This window comes from Scyliorhinus torazame, chromosome 14 (genome assembly GCF_047496885.1).
Source record: "Scyliorhinus torazame isolate Kashiwa2021f chromosome 14, sScyTor2.1, whole genome shotgun sequence".
Lineage (NCBI taxonomy): Eukaryota > Metazoa > Chordata > Chondrichthyes > Carcharhiniformes > Scyliorhinidae > Scyliorhinus > Scyliorhinus torazame.
The window spans coordinates 161,624,321-161,646,634 of NC_092720.1; positions in this window are offsets into that span (position 1 = coordinate 161,624,321).

The window sequence follows — 22,314 nt, forward strand, 5'->3', positions numbered from 1 at the left end:
TGGCCCTTCTCACATTATTGACAAAGAATAAACCAATTTGCCATTTAATGCAATTTGGTTAAGGCGAGCTTACAATATATTTTAAGCATGAAAATAAGAATTTCGGATGTAGCTTTGTTAGCCTGCTATCCATATTTTCACTGATCAGAGGTTATCACTGAACGTCTTCGGCATGATCAACTGAAGACATTTGTGAGAAGTCGATTTGATGGTTGGGTTAACGTTCTACTCACTCTGTCTTCTTCAATAAACATTTTATTGCGGTATTTTTGGTATAGTAACAACAACAAAATAAACAATATACCTGAAAACATAAACATAGTGCAAAAGCCATTCACCTCTCGTACAGGTCCCACCCTTATTGACCCACTACTCTAATCTAAACTACTCCCCCTTCCCCCCGCCTGCTGACGATTAATTTCCCGCAAAGAAGTCGCCGAACGGTTGCCACCTCCGGGTGAACCCTAACAGTGACCCTCTCAAGGCGAACTTGTTTTTTTCCAAACAGAGAAAGCTAGCCATGTCCGATAGCTAGGTCTCCGACTTCGGTGCTTTGAGTCCCTCCACGGTAATAATATCCGTCTCGCGGGCAGCACGGTGACCTAGTGGTTAGCACAGCCGCCTCACGGCGCTGAGGTCCCAGGTTCGATCACGGCTCTGGGTCATTGTCCGTGTGGAGTTTGCACATTCTCCCTGTGTCTGCGTGGGTTTCGCCCCACAACCCAAAAATGTGCAGAGTAGGTGGATTGGCCACACTAAACTTTGCCTCTTAATTGGAAAAAATAATTGGGTAATCTAAATTTATAAAGAAAAAAAATAACATCCGTCTCCGGGCTACCAGGGAAGCAGAGGCCAGAACATCTGCCTTTCTTCGCGTGGATTCCCGGATCTTCCGACACCCCGAAAATCGCCACCTCTGTACTCAGCGCGGACATGACGTCTGCAAACGCCTGCCAAAATCCCCTAAGTTTTGGACATGTAGACATGGTTCGCCGGTCGTCCCGCACATTTTTCACACCTGTCCTCCATTATAAATAATCTGCCCATCTAGGCCACTGTCATGTGAGCCCGGTGAACCACGTTAAATCGTATCAGTCTGAGCCTGGCACATGTTGCGGAAGTGTTGACACTACTCAACGCGTCTGCCCATAGACCATCCTCTATCTCACCTCCCAGCTCCTCCTCCCAATTGCGCTTCAGCTCCTCGGTCTGTGTCTCCTCCGACTCTATAAGCTCCTTACAAATGTCGGAGACGCTCAGTTCTCCAGCCCTTCCTCTGGAAACTACCCTGTCCTGAATCCCCCTTAGCAGTAGGAGCAGGAAGGTTCACACCTATTTGCGAAGGAAGTCCAGCACCTGCAGACACCTGAATTTGGTTCCTCTCGCCAACCCAAAATTTTCCTCCAACGCCCTCACACTCGGAAAGCTCCCCTCTATGAACATATCCTCCAGCCTCTCAATTCCCACTTTACACCTTATCCGGTAACCCACGTCCATACTTTCTGGGGCAAGCCTGTGATTATCACAGATTAGGGCCCAGACCGATGTTCCCACTGCTCCCATATGCCTCCTCCACTGGCCCCAAACTCACAGAGCCGCCACCACCACTGAACTGGTGGAGTACTGTGCCGGCAGGAACGGACGAGGCGCAGTTACCAACGCCCCAAAATTGGTGCCCTTACATGAATCCGCCTCCATACGCACCCATGCCGACCCCTCCCCCACCACCCACTTCCTGATCATGGCTATATGATCCGCCCAGTAATAGTTGCTCAAATTTGGCAGCGCCAGCCCGCCCTCTCCCCGACTCCACTCAAGCATTACCTTCCTGATCCGCAAGCTTTGATTTTTATGTCATCATTGGCTACAGGAATAGTGCCAGAGGACTGGAGGACAGCAAATGTGGTCCCTTTGATCAAAAAGGGGACCAGAGACAACCCCGGCAACTATAGACCGGTGAGCCTCACGTCTGTAGTGGGTAAAGTCTTGGAGGGGATTATAAGAGACAAGATTTATAATCATCTAGATAGGAATAATATGATCAGGGATAGTCAGCATGGCTTTGTGAAGGGTAGGTCATGCCTCACAAACGTTATTGAGTTCTTTGAGAAGGTGACTGAACAGGTAGATGAGGGTAGAGCAGTTGATGTGGTGTATATGGATTTCAGCAAAGCGTTTGATAAGGTTCCCCACGGTAGGCTATTGCAACAAATACGGAGGCTGAGGATTGAGGATGATTTAGAGATATGGATCAGAAATTGGCTAGCTGAAAGAAGACAGAGGGTGGTGGTTGATGGGAAATGTTCAGAATGGAGTACAGTCACAAGTGGAGTACCACAAGGATCTGTTCTGGGACCGTTGCTGTTTGTCATTTTTATCAATGACCTAGAGGAAGGCTCAGAAGGGTGGGTGAGTAAACTTGCAGACGATACTAAAGTCGGTGGTGTTGTCGATAGTGTGGAAGGATGTAGCAGGTTGCAGAGGGATATAGATAAGCTGCAGAGCTGGGCTGAGAGGTGGAAAATGGAGTTTAATGTAGAGAAGTGTGAGGTGATTCACTTTGGAAGGAATAACAGGAATGCGGAATATTTGGCTAATGGTAAAGTTCTTGAAAGTGTGGATGAGCAGAGGGATCTAGGTGTCCATGTACATAGATCCCTGAAAGTTGCCACCCAGGTTGATAGGGTTGTGAAGAAGGCCTATGGAGTGTTGGCCTTTATTGGTAGAGGAATTGAGTTCCGGAGTCGGGAGGTCATGTTGCAGCTGTACAGAACTCTGGTACGGCCGCATTTGGAGTATTGCGTACAGTTCTGGTCACCGCATTATAGGAAGGACGTCGAGGCTTTGGAGCGGGTGCAGAGGAGATTTACCAGGATGTTGCCTGGTATGGAGGGAAAATCTTATGAGAAAAGGCTGATGGACTTGAGGTTGTTTTCGTTGGAGAGAAGAAGGTTAAGAGGAGACTTAAAAGAGGCATACAAAATGATCAGGTGGTTGGATAGGGTGGACAGTGAGAGCCTCCTCCCGCGGATGGATATGTCTGGCACGAGGGGACATAACTTTAAACTGAGGGGTAATAGATATAGGACAGAGGTCAGAGGTAGCTTCTTTACGCAAAGAGTAGTGAGTTCGTGGAATGCCCTACCTGCTACAGTAGTGAACTCGCCAACATTGAGGGCATTTAAAAGTTTATTGGATAAACATATGGATGATAATGGCATAGTGTAGGTTAGATGGCTTTTGTTTCGGTGCAACATCGTGGGCCGAAGGGCCTGTACTGCGCTGTATTGTTCTATGTTCTATGTTCTATGTTCTAAGCGCTTGCCCGCCCAGATGAAGCCCGTGATCAATCTGTTGACCCGCTTATAAAAGGACCGCGGAATAAAGATGGGGAGATACTGAAATACAATTATGAATCTCGGGAGGACCATCATCTTCACCGTTTGCACCCTGCCAGCCAGAGACAATGGAAGCACGACCCATCTCCGAAAACCGTCCTTCATTTGGTGCATCAGCCGGGCCAGATTCAATTTATGCAGCCAGTCCCATTCCCGCACCACTTGGGTGCCTAGGTACCTAAAGCTTCCCTCTACTAACCTAAACGGCAGCTTTCCCAATCGCCTCTCCTGTCCCCTCGCCTGGACCACAAGCATCTCACTCTTTCCCATATTAAGCTTATACCCCGAAAACCGGCCAAATTCCCCTGGAGTCCTCATGATTTCTTCCATCCCCTCTATTGGGTCCAAATCGTACACAAGCAGGTTATCCACATAGAGCGAAACCGTGTGCTCCGGCTCCCTTACCTCGACCCAACCTCCCATGGACCAGTCCTCTCCAGCCCTTCGAGGCTCTCAGAGCAATTGCCAATGGCTCTATAGCCAGTACAAACAACAGTGGGGAGAGGGGCATCCCTTCTCGTTCCCCGGTGCAATCTAAAATAGTCTGATGTTGTCATATTCATCCGTATACTTGCCACAGGAGCCTGATACAGTAACCTGACCCAGTCAATAAAGCTCCGCCCGAATCCGAACCATCCCAGTATTTCCCACAGATAGTCCAATTCTACCCGATCAAAAGCCTTTACTGCATCCATTACGATCACTACCTCCACCGCCCTAACTTCCGGGGGGCATCATGATCACATTTAACAGCCTTCTTACATGGGCCACCAACTGCCTGTCCTCAACAAACCCCGTCTGGTCCTCCCCAATAACGTCCGGAACACAATCCTCGATCCTGGTGGACAAGATTTTGGCCAGCAACTATGCATCTACCTGCAACAGGGAGATCGGCCAATAGGACCCACACAGTCCCGGGTTCTTGTCCCGCTTAAGAATCAGCGAACTCGTTGCCTGTGACATCGTCGGTGGCAACACCCCACTTTCCCTTGCCTCATTGAACATCCTCAACAACACCGGCCCCAATATTCCCGAGAACGTTTTATAAATCTCCACTGGGTACCCTTCCGGACCCGGGGCCTCACCCATGGCATGGCCTTCAAGCCCGCCATTATCTCTTCCAGCCCTTTTGGGGCCCCCAGCCCTTCTACCCGCTCCCGTCCACCTTTGGGATATTCAGCCCCTCCAAGAAGTGCCTCATCCCCTCCGGCCCCGTAGGGGGTTCCGACCTGTCCAGCCTGCTGTAGAAATTCCTAAACGCCTTATTCATCCCTACTGAATCACCAACCAGGTTCCCATATCCGTCCTTTACTTTCCCTATCTCCCTAGCTGCCTCGCTCTTCCTAAGCTGCTGTGTAAGCATTCTGCTGGCATTCTCTCCATGTTCATAGATCGCCGCCCACGCCTTTCTCAGCTGCTCCACCGCCCTGCCTGTGGTGAGCAAACTCCGCCATTTCCTTGAAAGCCCTGCCTCTGGGGTCTCCGCATACCTCCTATCAATATGAAGTATCTCCTTTGCCAGTCGGTCCGTCTCTGCCCTGTTGACCTTCTTCCTATCGGCCCGGATCGAGATCTGCCCCCCCCCCCACCCTGACCACCGCCTTCAGTGCTTTCCACACCACCGCTGCTGAAATTTCCCCAGTGTCATTGATCTGCAGGTAGCTCTGCATGCATTTCCTCAGCCGCTCACACACTCCTTCATCCGCCAAAAGTCCCACATCCAACCTCCAGTGCAGGCGCTGGTTACTGTCTTTACTAACCTGCAGGTCAACCCAGTGCGGAGCATGGTCTGAGATTCTAATCACCGAGTGCACCGTGTCCACGACACCAGCCAGCAAGGCCCTGCTCAAAATAAAGAAATCAATCAGGGAATACACTTTATGTATGTGTGAGTAGAAGGAGAACTCCTTCATCCTCGGCTGCCCAAATCTCCATGGACCTACCCCCCCCCTCCCCCATCAGCTCCATGAACCCTCTTAGTTCCTTTGCCATTGCTGGCACCCTGCCCATTTTCGAGCTTGACCGGTCCAAGACAGGGTACAGAACTGTGTTGAAGTCCCCTCCCATGACCAACCAGTGCGAGTCCAGGTCTTGTATCTTCACCAGCATCCTCTTTATAAACTCCACATCATCCCAATTTGGCGCATACACATTTGCTAATACCACCTGCACTCCCTCGAGCTTCCCACTGACCAGAATGTACCGATCTCCCACGTCTGAGACTACTGTGCCCGCCTCAAACACCACCCGCTTATTGATCAGGATCACGACACCTCTAGTCTATGAATCTAATCCCGAGTGAAAGACCTGACTGACCCAGCCTTTCCTGACTCTAACCTGGTCCGTTACTCTAAGGTGCACCTCCTGAAGCATTACCACATCCACCTTCAATCCCCTAAGATGCGCGAATACACGTGCCCTTTTGACCAGCCCATTTAACCCTCGAAAATCCCAAGTGGTCAGCCTAGTTCGGGGGCTCATTGCCCTCCCCTCCTCCACCGATCAGCCATCCCCTTGTTTAGGCCTCCTCCAGCCCATGCTCCACTCCTCCCCTTGTCAATCCCCAGGCAGCCCCCGCCCCAACCTCCTCTCTGTCCCTCAGCACGTCCCTCCCTCGTCAGCAGAACATTCACCCCCCCCTCCCCAACTAGTAACAACACTCTGCAACCCAACCCCTTTACGAAACTAAACATATGCACACCCCAGACTGCGCTTCCGAGAGCTAGGTCGCCCAGCGAGCCTGGTGCCCCCTCCCGGCGGCAGATGGTCTCCCACCTATTGTTCCACCCTCCACCCCTCCCCCACTCCCCGCTCATAAAAACAAACCCCAACATCAAATAATCCCCACACAATTGCCCAACTGAAAAACACCAAGATCAAAACAACCACACCTCCATTCCCCAACAGTGCAAATGAAAACCTTAACTCACTCAGCTCTACCACTGATTCCTAATCAATGCAAACGGCATCACAAACATCTTCCATGAAATGCAAAACGAGAAACCTTTTCCAAAAACCGAGAAAGAAAAAGAAAAAACAAAAACATGAACGTTGCAGCCAAGTTCAAAAATTCTCAAGCTGGAACCAGCCCTTTTTTTTTCGCAAAGTCCAACGCGTCCTCAGGCGATTCGAAGGAGAAGTGCTGATCCTCATGCGTGACACAGAGACGGGCTGGGTATAACAGTCCAAACGTCACCTTTTTCTTAAAAAGAATCGACCTGATCTGGTTCAAGCCTGCTCTCCTGCTGGCCACCTCTACACGCAGGTCCTGGTAAACCTGCAGGATGTTATTGTCCCATTTACAGCTCTGGGTTAGCTTGGCCCACTGTAGAATGCGCTCCTTATCCGAGAACCTGTGGAATCTCACCACCATTGCCATCGGGGGGTCGCCCATTCGCAGCTTCCTCGCAGGTGCTCGGTGAGCCCTATCCACCTCCAAGGGCCGGGAGAATGCCCCATCCCCCAGCAGTTTCACAAATATGTCTGTGATGTATGCCCCAGCAGCCGTTCCTTCGGACCCCTCCAGGAGCCCGACGATTCTTAGGTTCTGGCGGCGGGACCTATTTTCTAGGTCCTCCACCTCGAGGAGCTTCTTGTGCTGGTCCCTCAGCATCCCCACCTCCAGCTCAACCGCTGTCTGATGTTCCTCCTACTCAGCCAGCGCCTTCTCCATCTTCTGGATCGCCCGATCCTGGGCGTCCAATCTATGCTCCAACTGCTCAATCGACTCTTTTATCGGGTCCAATCTGTCCCGTTTCTGCGCAGCAAAGCCTGCCTGAATGACTTTCATCAGCTGCTCCATAGACTGTTGGGTCGACAATCCAGAGTTCCGAACCTCCGCCATGCTGTCTTCTGTTGCAGCTACAGCCCAAACCTTATCTACCTTTTTGTTTCTGCCCTGACGAACACGTCTAGTCCTTCTCTCCATGCACCGAAGTGGGAATTCAGTAAACAATTGCCACTATCGTCTGTTTTACAATTCAAGTCCGGTAGAAAAACGGGGGAAAGCACCAAAAGTCCGACCAGAGCGGGAGTCACCAAATGTGCGACTTACTCCTTCATAGCCACCACGGGAAACGTTCTAATCTCTCTGTTAATTGAAACTTAAGCACAGGCTTCACCTCCGGATCTCTACAGTCACCTTGCATTAGTGAGAGAAATCAATAGAGGTTCCTGCTATTAATCTCTATACAGTTATCCTGAGCTAGAGATAGCAATCAGCACGGGCTCTGCACCTGTCTCCACACAGTTATCCTGGGTTAGAGGGGGGAATCATCACAGGTTCTTGTTCCTGATCTCTATACAATTATCATGGGCTGAAGAGAGAAAACTGCACTAGTCCATACTGCTCCTGTCTCTATTCGGTTATCCTGGGTTCCAGAGAGATATCAGCACAGCCTTATGCTCCTTTCCCTATACAGTAATCCTGGGTTAGAGGGAAGAAACAGCACGGTTTCCTTCTCTTGTCTCTATTCACGTATCCTGGTTTAGAAGGATGAATCAGCAAAGCTCCCTGCTCCTGACCTCTGAGCATTTATCCTGAGTTATAGAGAGAACCGACAATTGAATCGAAGATCTTGAAGCATCAATACATATATCAATCGCTATTCGTCCCAACTTATCAAATATTGTCCAAAATGTAAAAAACAGTTCTTTCAATTGTTATCCTCTTTTGAACGGAAGCTTCCTTAACCCACTTCCAGAACACAACGTGATCATAGAATTTACAGTGCAGAAGGAGGCCATTCGGCTCATTGAGGCTGCACCGGCTCTTGGATAGAGCACCCTACCCAAGGTCAACACCTCCACCCTATCCCCATAACCCAGTAACCCCACCCAGTACTAAGGGCAATTTTGGACACTAAGGGCAATTTATCACGGCCAATCCACCTAACCTGCACATCTTTGGACTGTGGGAGGAAACCGGAGCAGCTGGAGGAAACCCACGCACACACGGGGAGGATGTGCAGATTCCACGCAGACGGTGACCCAAGCCGGAATCGAACCTGGGACCCTGGAGCTGTGAAGCAATTGTGCTATCCACAATGCTACCACAATGCACAATGATAAAATAGACTGACCTGAAGAAGGGTGATAATGTAACTGGTGACATAAACTTTCGGTCTTGATCAGATAGGCAGTAAAATGTAAACCAATGAAGATTTATTTGGAAGAAAAACAAGAATTCTGCAATCCTACAGTAAACATCTACACTCAAGAAACAGATTACAGACTGCACGCGATATCTTATTTAGAGTATTATATTTCGTGTTACTGTTCGTGTCTCAGTATTTGACAAATATCCATATTCAGCAGCAGAAATGAAAAAACACAACAGTGAGTCCAGCAACAGTTATTTCTCGTCTGGTAAATATGTTCAGTTCATAATCATGTTTTAGAATTGGAACAACTGCACCGAGCGACTTTCAAAGCCACCGACAGAAGTAAGGAGCGGACAGGAAATCTGAACGGAAATCTACTAAAACAGGGGTGATTGAATCTAGATAGAGGTGATAGTGAAGCCAATGAGTAATAACACAGGTAAATGTGATTTCGTGAATTAGAGCTGCATCAGAAATCTTATCAGTTACACGAAAATCAAGGAATAGCTGGCATTACATTAAAATATACTGATACAGTTATACTGTATAGAATTGATAAATATGTACAGACTTACAAGAAACACCGACAGCAGCGAGGAGCGGATAGAATACCTCCTCGATTTTCTCGAGTGTTCCCCCTAACTGAATGTTCCAAGGAACTGTCGGTTTTTCAGAAGATGATGAACTCCCGTGCGATTTTCCCGCGATTTGGTCCATCTGTTTGAGACCACAAGTTGTCTTGTTCCGTGAGATAACATTGAAATGAATCCCTTATTTATTGTGAAGAGAAACCCCTTGATGGAACGGACTGGTCCCAGAGAGACTGATAATGTTCACATCACCAAACAAACAGATTGTGTAAGGTCTATAGGATCAAAATTTCTATATTCCAAAATCTCTCAACCTCAGATATAACATTACCAATTGATTATAACACCATTCACTGTGGAAATTAAGTCCGAATATCTGTCACTCTGTGTGTCAACTGTTCCCTGATTACACTCGTGGCTCTTACGTCTCGATCATTATGGGGGATCATTGGATGTGGGAGTAAGAGAGACTGGTCTCGGAGAAGGTCAGGAAAGATTACAAAATGTTCCTGGCTAAAGATGTTTCACGGAACATAGGGAAGAAGACTAAGGAGGAGGAGTGGGTATGATTAAGGATAATATTACAGAGCTGGAGAGGGAGGATATCATATCACAAAAGCATTAAAAGTCACCACACTGGAGGCCATTCGATCCATCTTGTCTGTGCTAAGAGGAAAGTAACGATGTTCCACAGCCCTGCCGGTCCCAATTCTCCAGGTGGGCGTATTCTTTAATTGTGCTGAGGCATCTGCCTCGACCAATCTTCCAGGGAGCGAGTTCCAGCTCCCTATTACCCATTTGGGCTCTCTGTCACGTATCATTTTAGACGCCTCCCTGTGCCTTTTTTGGCCTACCCCAACCCATCCAATCTTTCCGCACTGATAACATTTTCTAGACCCAGAAATGCCTTCAAAAATTTCTTCTGCACTCTCTCCTGTAAGATCACGTCTTTCCTGACATCTATGACCAGAGCTGTACACAGTACTGAGATCGTCTTTTTTTTCGAGTTGCACAGACTCTTAGTATAACCTCCCTGCCCTTAAATTTTACACTTGGGTTAAAAAAGAAATGCATAGCATCTGCCTACTTAATCAACTTATCTTTGTTTAAGTATCTGTGGGCAGGCAGTCCAATGCCCCCCTGTTCTTTCATACTGCTCAACATTTATTTTCATTTTTTTCTGATAAATTTAGAGTACCCAATTCATTTTTCCCAATTAAGGGGCAATTTAGCGTGGCCAATCCCCCTACCCTGTACAACTTTGGGTTATGGGGGCGAAACCCACGAAAACACGGGGAGGATGTGCAAACGCCACACGGACAGTGACCAGGACGTGATCGAACTTGGGACCTCGGCGCCGTGAGACAGCAGTGCCATCCATTGCGCCACCGTGCTGCCCCTACTCAGCATTTATTGAGAATTCCCTCGCTTATTGCACTCCCTAAAATATATTGGTTTCGGATTCAATCTGTTTTTCACTATTCTGCCCAACCAACCAGTTAATTTATATCTTCCCCGATCTGATTGTTATCTTTCATTCGTGAGAATTTGTTGTTCAGCCCAAGTTGGCCCTTGAACTGAGTGGCTCGCACGGCCAGTTGAGAGCGTATTTCACTGCTGTACATTTGGAGTCTAGTGTCGGTCAGGCCAGGCAATCCGGAGCAGATTTATTTCCATAAGGGACATTACCGAACCACGGGAATTTTTTATAAACATTTTTGTCAAGGTCATCCCTAGCCTTGTGTTTAAAATGGAATATTTTTTATTCAATTCAAATTTTACAATCTGCCCTGGTGGATTGGAACCCGCACCCCCGGAGCATTACCCTGAGTTTTTGGATGACGCTTCGCCACTTCACGATCAAATCTACGGCCAATGTTTATGTCATCTGAAAACTACTTGATCACACCAGGATATTTGGATCTAAATCGTGGATATTAACGACAAAAACTAGGAGGTCCAGTAGTCAGCGTCCAAAATCTTTGCTGGTCGGAGGTTACATTCGCAAAACGACTCCACATCATCCAATACTCTGTCCCAGCCGCGGTTTTACGCTCGCAATCTACTTGCTTTGTTCCTTACATGGGAGGACTGTGCTTTATTATGAGCATGCCATATGGAATTTTGTCAAAAACCTTGCTAAAATTCATATCAACCGCGCTACCACGTCCACCTTATTTCTCACCCCCATAGAACTTTCAATCAAACTGCTCCGACTTTAACTCACTTAACAAATCCAGATTGAATGTCCTTGCGTTCAAAACTTTCAATACCCCCTCTCTCACATTATGTATCCCATGTAATATTTAATGCTTTCCATCTTCACGACAATGTAGACATTGAGAAATGAAGCTTCAAAGATATCATTATGATCTCTTCTGCAAATCACAAAGGTTGTATATTTACTGTGTAATACAGCACTCCCGGCTGGCTAACAATACACCCCCCCCCCCCCGCGCCTGCCGCCCACCACCAACCCCCACCTGCTGTTTGGTGGACATCGCTCCCTGGCCCCTCCTAATTGGCGAACCCTATCAACCCTCATTGGTCCACCTCTACCACACTGTAAATCAAAATCCAATTAAGGGGCACTTTAGCGTAGCCAGTACACCTAGCCTGCACATCTTTGCGCTGCGGGGGTGAAAACCACGCAGACCCGGGCGAATGAGGCTGCAGTGCTAACCACTGCCTCATGTGCCGCCCCCTACTTCACAAAATAACCTATCACCTGATAACCATTCGGTCTTTCTGTCTTGGAAGCGTCAGCATCTTTAAACGAGTCTGATTTAAGGCAGTCGGTGTTTTAGAAAGATGTATGTGTCCTTCTCTGGGCGATTTTGCAGAGCGGGACTGATAGATTCAGGACAGCGCTGCTCTGGACAGCACTTGCCCCGCCTGAGTGGGAAGGTCCAGTATCAGGAAACATTCAAGATAAGGAAGTAGAAGTAGAAAGGCAGTCTGTTCCTGATAGTCACTCCGGGGAAGCTCAGACTCCTTGTGTTTCTGTCCCTCATCATTCGCTTCTCCCCATTTTCATTTCATTCGCTGTAAGTATCGATCAGTTCAAAAAAGGAGAGGAAGCGTTTGAGAAATCCAGAATGTTCGGATTCTATTTGCGAAATCTACCTCCAGTCCGAGATCTCTATTGGCTGTATTTCCAGGATAATTTTAAAGTATTTCAATTGTAGCACAGTGGTTAGCACAGTTGCTTCACAGCGCTAGGGACACGGGTTCGATTTCCCTTTGGGTCTGTGCGGATTTTGAATGTTCTTCACGTGTTTGCATGGGTTTTCTCCGGGTGCTCCACTTTCCTCCCATAATCCTGAGAGACGAGCTGTTTGGCAATTTGGACATTCTGAATTCTCCCTCTGTGTGCACGAACAGGCGCCGGAATGTGGCGACTTGGAGTTTTTCACGGTAACTTCATTCCAGTGTTAATGTCAGCCTACTTGTGACATGAATAAAGATAATTATAATTTTAGCAAATGAAAACTTTGCGCTGAAGTTCCATTAGGCTCTGGATCGCTTGGTTATTTTCACCAAGTCAACCCTGATGTTTCCTGGTGGAGAAATCGGGGCAGGATTCTCTGATCCTGAGGCTAAGTGTTGATTCCGTTGTAAACGCCATAGCGTTATACGACGGCATCAACAGGCCCCCAGTAGCAGCGATCCTGCACCTCACAGGGGACCAGCATGGCACTGGAGCGACTCAGGCAGCTCTCGATGTCGATACCAGCTGCCGATAACGCATGCGCGTTACGACTGGCGCGAGCTCGCGCATGCGCGATGGTTGCCTTCTCAGCGCCGGGCCCGACGCAACATGAAGAGAGCTATCGGAGCACGGAGTAAAATAGACCCCCACCAAGAGCAGTTGGCCCGCCGATTGGTAGGCCACGAACCCGGGCCAGGCCATGGTAGAGGCCACCCCGGGGTCAGATCCGCCCTCCCCAACCAGGCCGCAGGCGGACGCAGGATCGGACCAATCGTGAATGGCGCCAGCGAGACTCGGCCTATCCCGGCGGCCACTCGGCCCAATGCACACGGAGAATCGCTCGGGGAGTGATTTACTGAGGGAGTGCTGAATTTGGTGCATTTGAGTGCTATAGTGAGAGTTTGGTGACTGAGGAAGTTAGGTGAGGAGGGAGTAATGTGCTCCTTTATTTTGTTTCCGACATTTCCGCAAAGAGCGAGAAGGGAGCCAGGAGTTTACAGAGAGTGCAGCTGACTGGGAGCAGAGTCGGAGAGCAGGGGTCCAGTTGGTCCACAGGGCAGCTATATTCTGTAAGGTAAGAGGGGATGGAGGCTAGGGCAGTTGCATGCTCCTCCTGTAGGATGTGGGTGGTGAGGGATACCACCAATGTCCCCGCTGACTATACCTGCGGGAAGTTTATCCAACTCCAGCTCCTCGAAGACCGTGTTAGGGAACTGGATCTGGAGCTGGATGAACTTCGGATCATCCGGGCGGATGATAGAGAAGAGTTACAGGGAGGTAACCACACCCAAGGTACAGGTCAAGAGTAGCTGGGTTACAGTCAGGGGAAAGAAAACAAACAGGCAGACAGTGCCGAGATTCCTCGTGGCCGTTCCCCTTCGAAACAAGTCTACCGTTTTGGATGCTGTTGGGGGGGGGGGGGGATAACCTACCGGGGGAAGGCCCGAGCATCCAGGTCCCTGGCACTGTGTCTGGCTCTGGGGCTCAGAAGGGAAAGGGGGAGAACAGTAAAGCAATACTAGTAGGAGATTCAATGGTTAGGGGAATAGATAGGAGATTTTGTGGACGCGGGCGAGACTCCCGGAAGGTGTGTTGCCTTGGATCGTGTCTTCAGGATCCTTAAGGGGGAGGGGGAGCAGCCAGGAGTCGTGGTGCACATTGGTACCAACGACGTAGGTACGAAAAGGAGTGTGGAGGTAATAACCGAGTTGAGGGAGTTAGGCTGGAAGTTAAAAGTCAGGACAGACAGAGTTGTCATCTCTGGTTTGTTGCCGGTGCCACGTGATAGCGAGGCGAGGAATAGGGAGAGGGAGCAGTGGAACACGTGGCTGCAGGAATGGTGTAGGAGGGAGGGCTTCAGGTATTTGGATAATTGGAGCGCATTCTGGGGAAGGTGGGACCTGTACAAGCAGGACGGGTTGCATCTGAACCAGAGGGGCACCAATATCCTGGGACGTAGGTTTTCTAGTACTCTTCGGGAGGGTTTAAACTAATTTGGCAGGGGAATGGGAAACAAATTTGTAGTCCAGCAACTAAGGTAGCCGATATTCAGGACGCCAAAGCGTGGAGTGAGGCAGTGTGGAAGGGAACACTGACAAAGGAGAGTACTTGCAGGCACGGAGATGGGTTGAAGTGTGTATACTTCAATGTAAGAAGCTTCAGGAGTAAGATGGGTGAACGTCAGGCATGGATCAGTACTTGGGACTACGATGTGGTGGCCATCACGGAAACTTGGATGGAAGAGGGGCAGAAATGGTTGATGGAGGTCCCTGCTAATAGATGCTTCAATAAGATTAGGGAGGGTGGTAACAGAGGTGTGGGGGTGGCATTGTTAATTTGAGATAGTATAACAACTGCAGAAAGGCAGTTTGAGGAGTATCTACAGACAGAGGTAGTATGGGTTTAAGTCAGAAATAGGAAAGGAGCAGTCACCTTGTTAGGAGTTTTCTATAGGCCCCCCAAGAGTAGCAGAGATGTGGACAAACAGATTGGAAAACAGATTTTGGAAAGGTGCAGAAGTCACAGGGTAGTAGTCATGGGTGACTTCAATTTCCCAAACATAGAGTGGAAACTCTTTCGATCAAATAGTTTGGATGGGGTGGTGTTTGTGCAGTGTGTCCAGGAAGCTTTTCTAACATAGTATGTAGATTCCGACCAGAGGGGAAGCCATATTGGATTTGGTACTTGGAATTGAACCAGGGCAAGTGATAGATTTGTTAGTGGGGGAGCATTTTGGAGATAGTGACCAAAATTCTGTGATTTTCACTTTAGTAATGGAGAGGGATAGGTGCGTGCAAAAGTGCAAGGTTTACAATTGTTGGGGGAAGGGTAAATACGATGTTGTCAGACAAGAATTGAATTGCATAAGTTGGGCATATAGGCTGTCAGGAAAGGACACAAGTGAAATGTGGAACTTGTTCAAGCAACAGGTACTACGTGTCCTTGATATGTATGACATATATCATACATATATGATATATATGTATGATATATGTCATACATATCAAGGACATGTGTCATACATAGGCAGGGAAGAGATGGTCGAGTGAGCGAACCATGGTTGACAAGGGAGGTTGAATGTCTTGTTAAGAGGAAGAAGGAGACTTATCTAAGGCCGAGGAAACAAGGTTCAGACAGGGCGTTGGAGGGATACAAGATAGCCAGGAGGGAACTGAAGAAAGGGATCAGGAGAGCTAAGAGAGGGCATGAACAATCTTTGGCGGGTATGGTCTAAGAAAACTCCAAGGCCTTTTACACATATGTGAGACATATGAAAATGACTAGAGCGAGGGTAGGTCCGACCAAGGTCAGTAGCGGGAGATTGTATATTGAGTCTGAAGAGATAGAAGAGGTCTTGAACGAGTTCTTTTCTTCTGTATCTACGGATGAGAGGGGCCATATTGTTGGACAGGCCAGTGTGAATCAGACTGGTAAGCTCGAGGAAATACTTGTCAGGAAGGAAGATGTGTTGGGTATTTTGAAAAACTTGAGGATAGACAAGTCCCCTGGGCCTGACGGGATATATCCAAGGATTCTATGGGAAGCAAGAGATGAAATGCAGAGCTGTTGGCAATGATCGTTTCGTCCTCACTGTCAACAGGGGTGGTATCAGGGGATTGGAGAGTGGCGAATGTCGTGCCCCTGTTCAAAAAAGGGACTAGGGATAACCCTGGGAATTACAGGCCAGTTAGTCTTACTTCGGTGGTAGGCAAAGTAATGGAAAGGGTACTGAAGGTTAGGATTTCTGAGCATCTGGAAAGACACTGATTGATTTGGGATTGTCAGCACGGATTTGTGAGGGGTAGGTCTTGACTTAAAAGTCTTATTGAATTATTTGAGGAGGTAACCAAGCATGTGGATGAAGGTAAAGCAGTGGATGTAGTGTACATGGATTTTAGTAAGGCATTTGATAAAGTTCGCCATGAAAGGCTCATGCAGAAAGTAAGGAGGCATGGGATAGTGGGAAATTTGGCCTGTTGGATAACGAACTGGCTAACCGATAGAAGTCAGAGAGTGGTGGTGGATGGCAAATATTCAGCCTGGGTCGCAGTTACCAGTGGCATACCGCAGGGATTAGTTCTGGGTCCTCTGCTGTTTGTGATTTTCATTAATGACTTGGATGAGGGAGTTGAAGGGTGGGTCAGTAAATTTTCAGACGATACGAAGATTGGTGGAGTTGTGGATAGTGAGGAAGGCTGTTGTCGGCTGCAAAGATACATTGATAGGGTGCGGAACTGGGCTGAGAAGTAGCAGATGGAGTTTAACCCTAAAAAGTGTGAGGTTGTCCATTTTGGAAGGACAAATATGAATGTGGAATACAGGGTTAACGGTAGAGTTCTTGGCAATGTGGAGGAGCAGAGAGATCTTGGGGTCTATGTTCATGCATCTTTGAAAGTTGCCACCCAAGTGGATAGAGCAGTGAAGAAGGCCCATGGTGTGCTAGCGTTCATTAACAGAGGGATTGAATTTAAGAGCCGAGAGATGATGATGCAGTTGTACAAAACTTTGGTAAGGCCATACTTGGAGTACTGTGCACAGTTCTGGCCGCCTCATTTTAGGAAAGATGTGGAAGCTTTGGAAAAGGTAAAATGAGATTTACCAGGATGTTGCCTGGAGTGGAGAGTAGGTCTTCCAAGGAAAGGTTGAGGGTGCTAGGCCTTTTCTCATTGGAACGGAGAAGGATGAGGGGCGACTTGATAGAGGTTTATAAGATGATCAGGGGAATAGATAGACAGTCAGAGACTTTTTCCCCGGGTGGAACAAACCATTACAAGGGGGCACAAATTTAAGGTGAATGGTGGAAGATATAGAGGGGATGTCAGAGCTAGGTTCTTTACCCAGAGAGTAGTCGGGCATGGAATGCACTGCCTGTGGAAGTAGTTGAGTCGGAAACATTAGGGACTTTCAAGCAGCTATTGGATAGGTACATGGACTAGGGTAGAATGCTATAGTGTAGATTAGTGTGTTCATAAGGGCAGCACGGTAGCATTGTGGATAGCACAATTGCTTCACAGCTCCAGGGTCCCAGATTCGATTCCAGCTTGGGTCACTGTCTGTGCGGAGTCTGCATATCCTCCCCGTGTGTGCGTGGGTTTCCTCCGGGTGCTCCAGTTTCCTCCCACAGTCCGAAGATGTGCAGGTGGTTAGGTGGATTGGCCATGATAAATTGCCCTTAGTGTTCAAAATTGCCCTTAGTGTTGGGTTGGGTTACTGGGTTATGGGGATAGGGTGAAGGTGTTGACCTTGGGTTGGGTGCTCTTTCCAAGAGCTGCTGCAGACTCAATGGGCCGAATGGCCTCCTTCTGCACTGTTAACTCGATGATAATCTATCATTAATCGAGGACAAAGGTTCGGCACAACATCGTGGGTCGAAGGGCCTGTTCTGTGCTGTATTTTTGTATGTTTTAAGTTCGGGGGGGCCGCTACCACGCCAATGTCTCCTATTCACCAATCGGCGGACCGGTGTGGGAGCAGCGTCACGTGAATTGCACCCCAACCCCCCGGCGATGCTCTGACCCCGCCCGGGGTTGTAAAATCCCACACCAGAGACTGGCCCCATCTGCTTGTTATAATGGAGGTTAGGATACACCAGTCTGGTACTGTGGGGTGTCATGTCATCCCTTGTTAACCCCCCACTGTCCCCCCCAGGTGTGGCAAAATCCACCCTCTGCCAGTCCTGCCAGGGGCATGGCTGGCAGCCCACAGTCGCACTTCGGCAAGTCTATCCTCGACTCTCTCCCGCATCGGCCACAACGTCTGTTTCCTGATTTTAAAAACTACAAGTGAAGCTTTCTGGGCTTAATTCTGCGATCCACGATGCCAAAATCGAGTTCGACGATGGGGCGGAGAATCCCCGATGACTCCCCGCTTTTGCTATGCTCCTCCCCCTGAAATGCGGCGTCCTCGCAGAGTATGTCGCACGCCATATCCACCGCCTCCGTACATTGGTAGAATGCCTTGGCACCGCTGTTGAGGCAGTGAAGTATGGTATTCTGACGTGCAGACGGCACTCGCCACTATTTGGCTTCTTGACCGATTCTCTGGCCCCTCACCTTTCCCAATTTCGGTGTCGGCCGACGGCGAATCCTGCCCCACTAGTTTGCATGCATGTAAACGGACGATAATGTCATGACATCTCATTTTCCAGTTTTCCCTTTGTTGCTTTCATTGTTTCCATTGCAAATAAAATTTGAGGAATTTGAGAAAGTAACTGATTGGGCAGCATTGGATTGCCTGATCATTATTCTTTCCTACTGATTTTTATTACCATGAATGCGTGGGGAAACAGATGGTGGATCGGTTGACTGCAGCTTCATTTGTTTGTGTGCAATAAATTCCGATAAAAGATTTAACTGCGACATTATAACCTGTATATCAATCATCAAGTCCATTTTGTCATGTGAGAGTCCCTTTAAGAAAAGTGTGTTTTATCAAATGGCTGCCATTTTATTGGTAAAGCTGGGCTCTGCTCTGCTTTTTACTTTCGTTTTGAGCTGGAAGCTCTTTTTGGCTCTGTGTTTAATTTCGCTTTCCGTTGCAGAGCTGCATTCAAACCAAGCCAATGTATTGTGGTTTCGCTTTGTATGTTAAACAAGGTGCTTAGATCACTTGATAATTTCGATGTGATAAATGTTCTCTGTGGAGAATTCAACCTACTGTCTTTGTTAAGAAGTGTTTTGCCTCATGGATGTTGTTAGGAAGGTTACTAAGGGTTACCTATAGAGTATTGTATCTTTTTGGGGGATTATCAGTGTTGGTTGTTGGTAAGATGTTTACTGTGGGTTTATAAAATTTTAATTGGATTCATAAAATAAATGTTTTGTTTTTAAAAATACTTTCGATCTCTGTTGCATCACATCTGTAAAGTGACCCCTTGTGCGCCCCATAACCAAAATCTGTCAAAGGTTATGGGTCGGGTGAACTCTATGATATAATTTGGTGTTCTCGAAAACCCGACCCATGACAAATTGGGCTTTGTGGGATAAAAGTCTATCTTTCGTGATTGGGTTGACTTAGTGGATTTAAGACAGTGAGGGGTGAGCATATGTGTGTTTGATTTAGCACAGTGGGTTAAATAGCTGGCTTTTAAAGCAGACCCAGGCAGGCCAGCAGCGCAGGTTGAATTCCTGTATCAGCCTCTCAGAACAGGCGCGGGAATGTGGCGACTAGGGGCTTTTCACAGTTTCTTCATTTGAAGCCTACTTGTGACAATAAGCGATTTTCATTTCATGTGTGTTTGATTTTCAGGTGTGGTATTCCAGTTCAAGTAGGGAGTGTGTTGTGGACAATGGCTCTATCAGAGGTTCTGAAGTTTTGGGGGGTGGAGAAGCAGTACCTTACGAACAGAGACTAAAAACAGGCTTTTAGATTTGGCAAAAATTTAGCAGTTAACATTATCTGACAGAATACGAAAAGAGGTGCTTACGCAGTGGCTGAGCATTTGACATTGCCCGAGATACAGTCGGCTCATTGGAAATGGCAAAAATTCAAGTACAAATCAAGCAACTTGAACATGAAAACTAATTAAAACAGCTAGAACACGAAATGAGAGAAAAGGAGAGAGAAGAAAGGGAAAATGAAAGAATAGCCGTGGCAGAACAAAAAGAAAGGGAAAGGAAGGTACAGGTCAGGGAAAAAGAAAATGAGAGAGGAAGAGATAGAGAAGAAAAAGAAAAGGAGAGAGAGAGGAAAGGGAAAAAGAGAGAGAGTTTGAACCAGAAAATGGCCATGGTAGAAGCTTTTTTCATTTCATTTGAGAAGGTAGCTAAACAAATGAAATGGCCACAGGACATGTGGGTATTACTAAAGGGGTTACTGAGCATGGTAGCACAAGTGACTAGCACTGTGGCTTCACAGCGCCAGGGTCCCAGTTTTCATTACCCACTGGCTCACTGGATGTGTGGAGTCTGCACATTCTTTCTGTGTCTGCGTGGGTTTCTTCAGGGTGCTCCGGTTTCCTCCCACAGTCCAAAGATGTGCAGGTTAGGTGGATTGGTCATGATAAATTGCCCTTAGTGTCCAAAAAGGTTAGGAGGAATTATTGGGTTACGGGGATAGGTTGGAAGTGAGAACATAAATGGGTCGGTGCAGACGCAATGGGCCGAATGGCCTCCCTCTGCGCCACATGTTCTATGTTCTATGAACTGCTTCAACCAAAGCTGGTAAGTAGGGCGAGTGATGTGTTTGCCTCACTATCAGAGGAAGTATCTGAGTCGTATGAAGAGGTGAAAAAACCATCTTAGGTGCATATGAACGAGTGCCTGAAGCCTACAGACAACGGTTTAGAAATTTACGGAAAGAACCTGATCAAACATACATGGAGTTTGAAAGGATCAAACAGAGTAATTTTTTAAAAATCGAGTACTTCACTTTTTCCAATTAAGGGCGAATTTAGCATGGCCAATCCACCTAGCGTGCACATCTTTGGGTTGTGGGGGCGAAACCCATGCAAACACGGGGAGAATGTGCAAACTCCACACAGACAGTGACCCAGAGCCGGGATCAAACTTGGGACCTCGGCGCCGTGAGGCAACAGGGCTAACCCACTGCGCCACCGTGCTGCCCTCAAACAGAGTAATTTTGATAGGTGGATAAGGGCTTTGAAAATAGACCAAACGTATGAATCTCTCCGAGAAATGTTCCTTTTGGAGGAGTTTCAACATTTAATTCCTCATCTGGACGAACTCATGTGGAAGAGCAGGGGTTAAGACTGCGAGGTTAGCAGCAGGAATGGCAGATCATTATGACCTAGTTCATAAATTAGAGTGACCACACGGACGGATGTAAATTTCCCCCGCAACAGCCAATCAGCAGCTCCACTCTACTTCCCTCTACTGGCTGCTTGTCTTCACTTGAACAGCTAGGGCCTGTTGCTCAGGTACACCTTCAAGTTAGGGTGAGCACACGGACGTATGCACATTTCCCCCGCAACAGCCAATCAGAAGCTCCGCTCTACTATCCTCTGCTGGAAAAGGCCCACACTATTTTCTCGTTGGTCCCGCTGTAACCTGGGATAGACCCCAACCAGCCCCGGGGACTTGTCTACCATCTTGCAATTTAGGATACTCAACACTTCCTCCTTTGATATATTGACGTTCTCAAGAGGGTCCAGACGCCTAACCCTGACCTCAACACCCATCATGTCCTTGTCCCTGATGTATGCTTTCACCCACTTCCTGTTGTTTCATGCATTACTTCCCTTTCCCCACCCCCCCCCCCCCACCCCCCATTGCCTTTGAGCGTGCTACTCTTTCTATTGCTTCCCTCTTGTTACTAATTTATATATATAAAAGGCCTTGGGATTCTTCTTGACCATGTTTCCTAAAGACATTTCATGACCCCAGTTAGGCCTTCTGGTTCCACGCTTAAGTTTCTTCACTGCACTCCTCAAGGACTTTGTCAGTTTTCAGATGCCTAGACCTATCGAATGCTTCCTTTTTCATTTTGACGAAGATGACAATTTCCCTTGCTATCCACGGCTCCCGAATCCTGCCATTGCTATCCTTCATTTTTGCAGGGACATGCCTGTCCTGTACGTCAATCAACTGGTCGTTTAAAGCTTCCCACATGGCAGTTCTGGATTGCCCTCAAAGAGCCGCTCCCAATCCACATTCGCCAGTTCATGTCTAATTTGGATGTATTTGGCCCTCACCAAATTATGCAGCCTCATCCATGGGCCACTCTTGTCCTGATCCATGACTATCCAATCTTATGGAATTATGATTGCTCAGCCCAAAATGCTCCCCCACGGAAACATCAATCACTTGGCCTGGCTCAATCACCAATACCAACTCTAGTATTGATTTCTCCTTGGTAGGATTGTCAACGTACTCCATCAAAAAGCAGTCCTGCACACATCTAACAAATTGCTCTCCATCGCAGCCCATGTTGTAAGGATTCCCAGTCACTATGGGGAAAGTTAAAGTCACCCATCACAACTATCTGCTTTTTTACACCTTTTCAGGATCTGACTACACAACTGCCCCTCTGCCCCTGCGAGCTGTTGAGAAGTT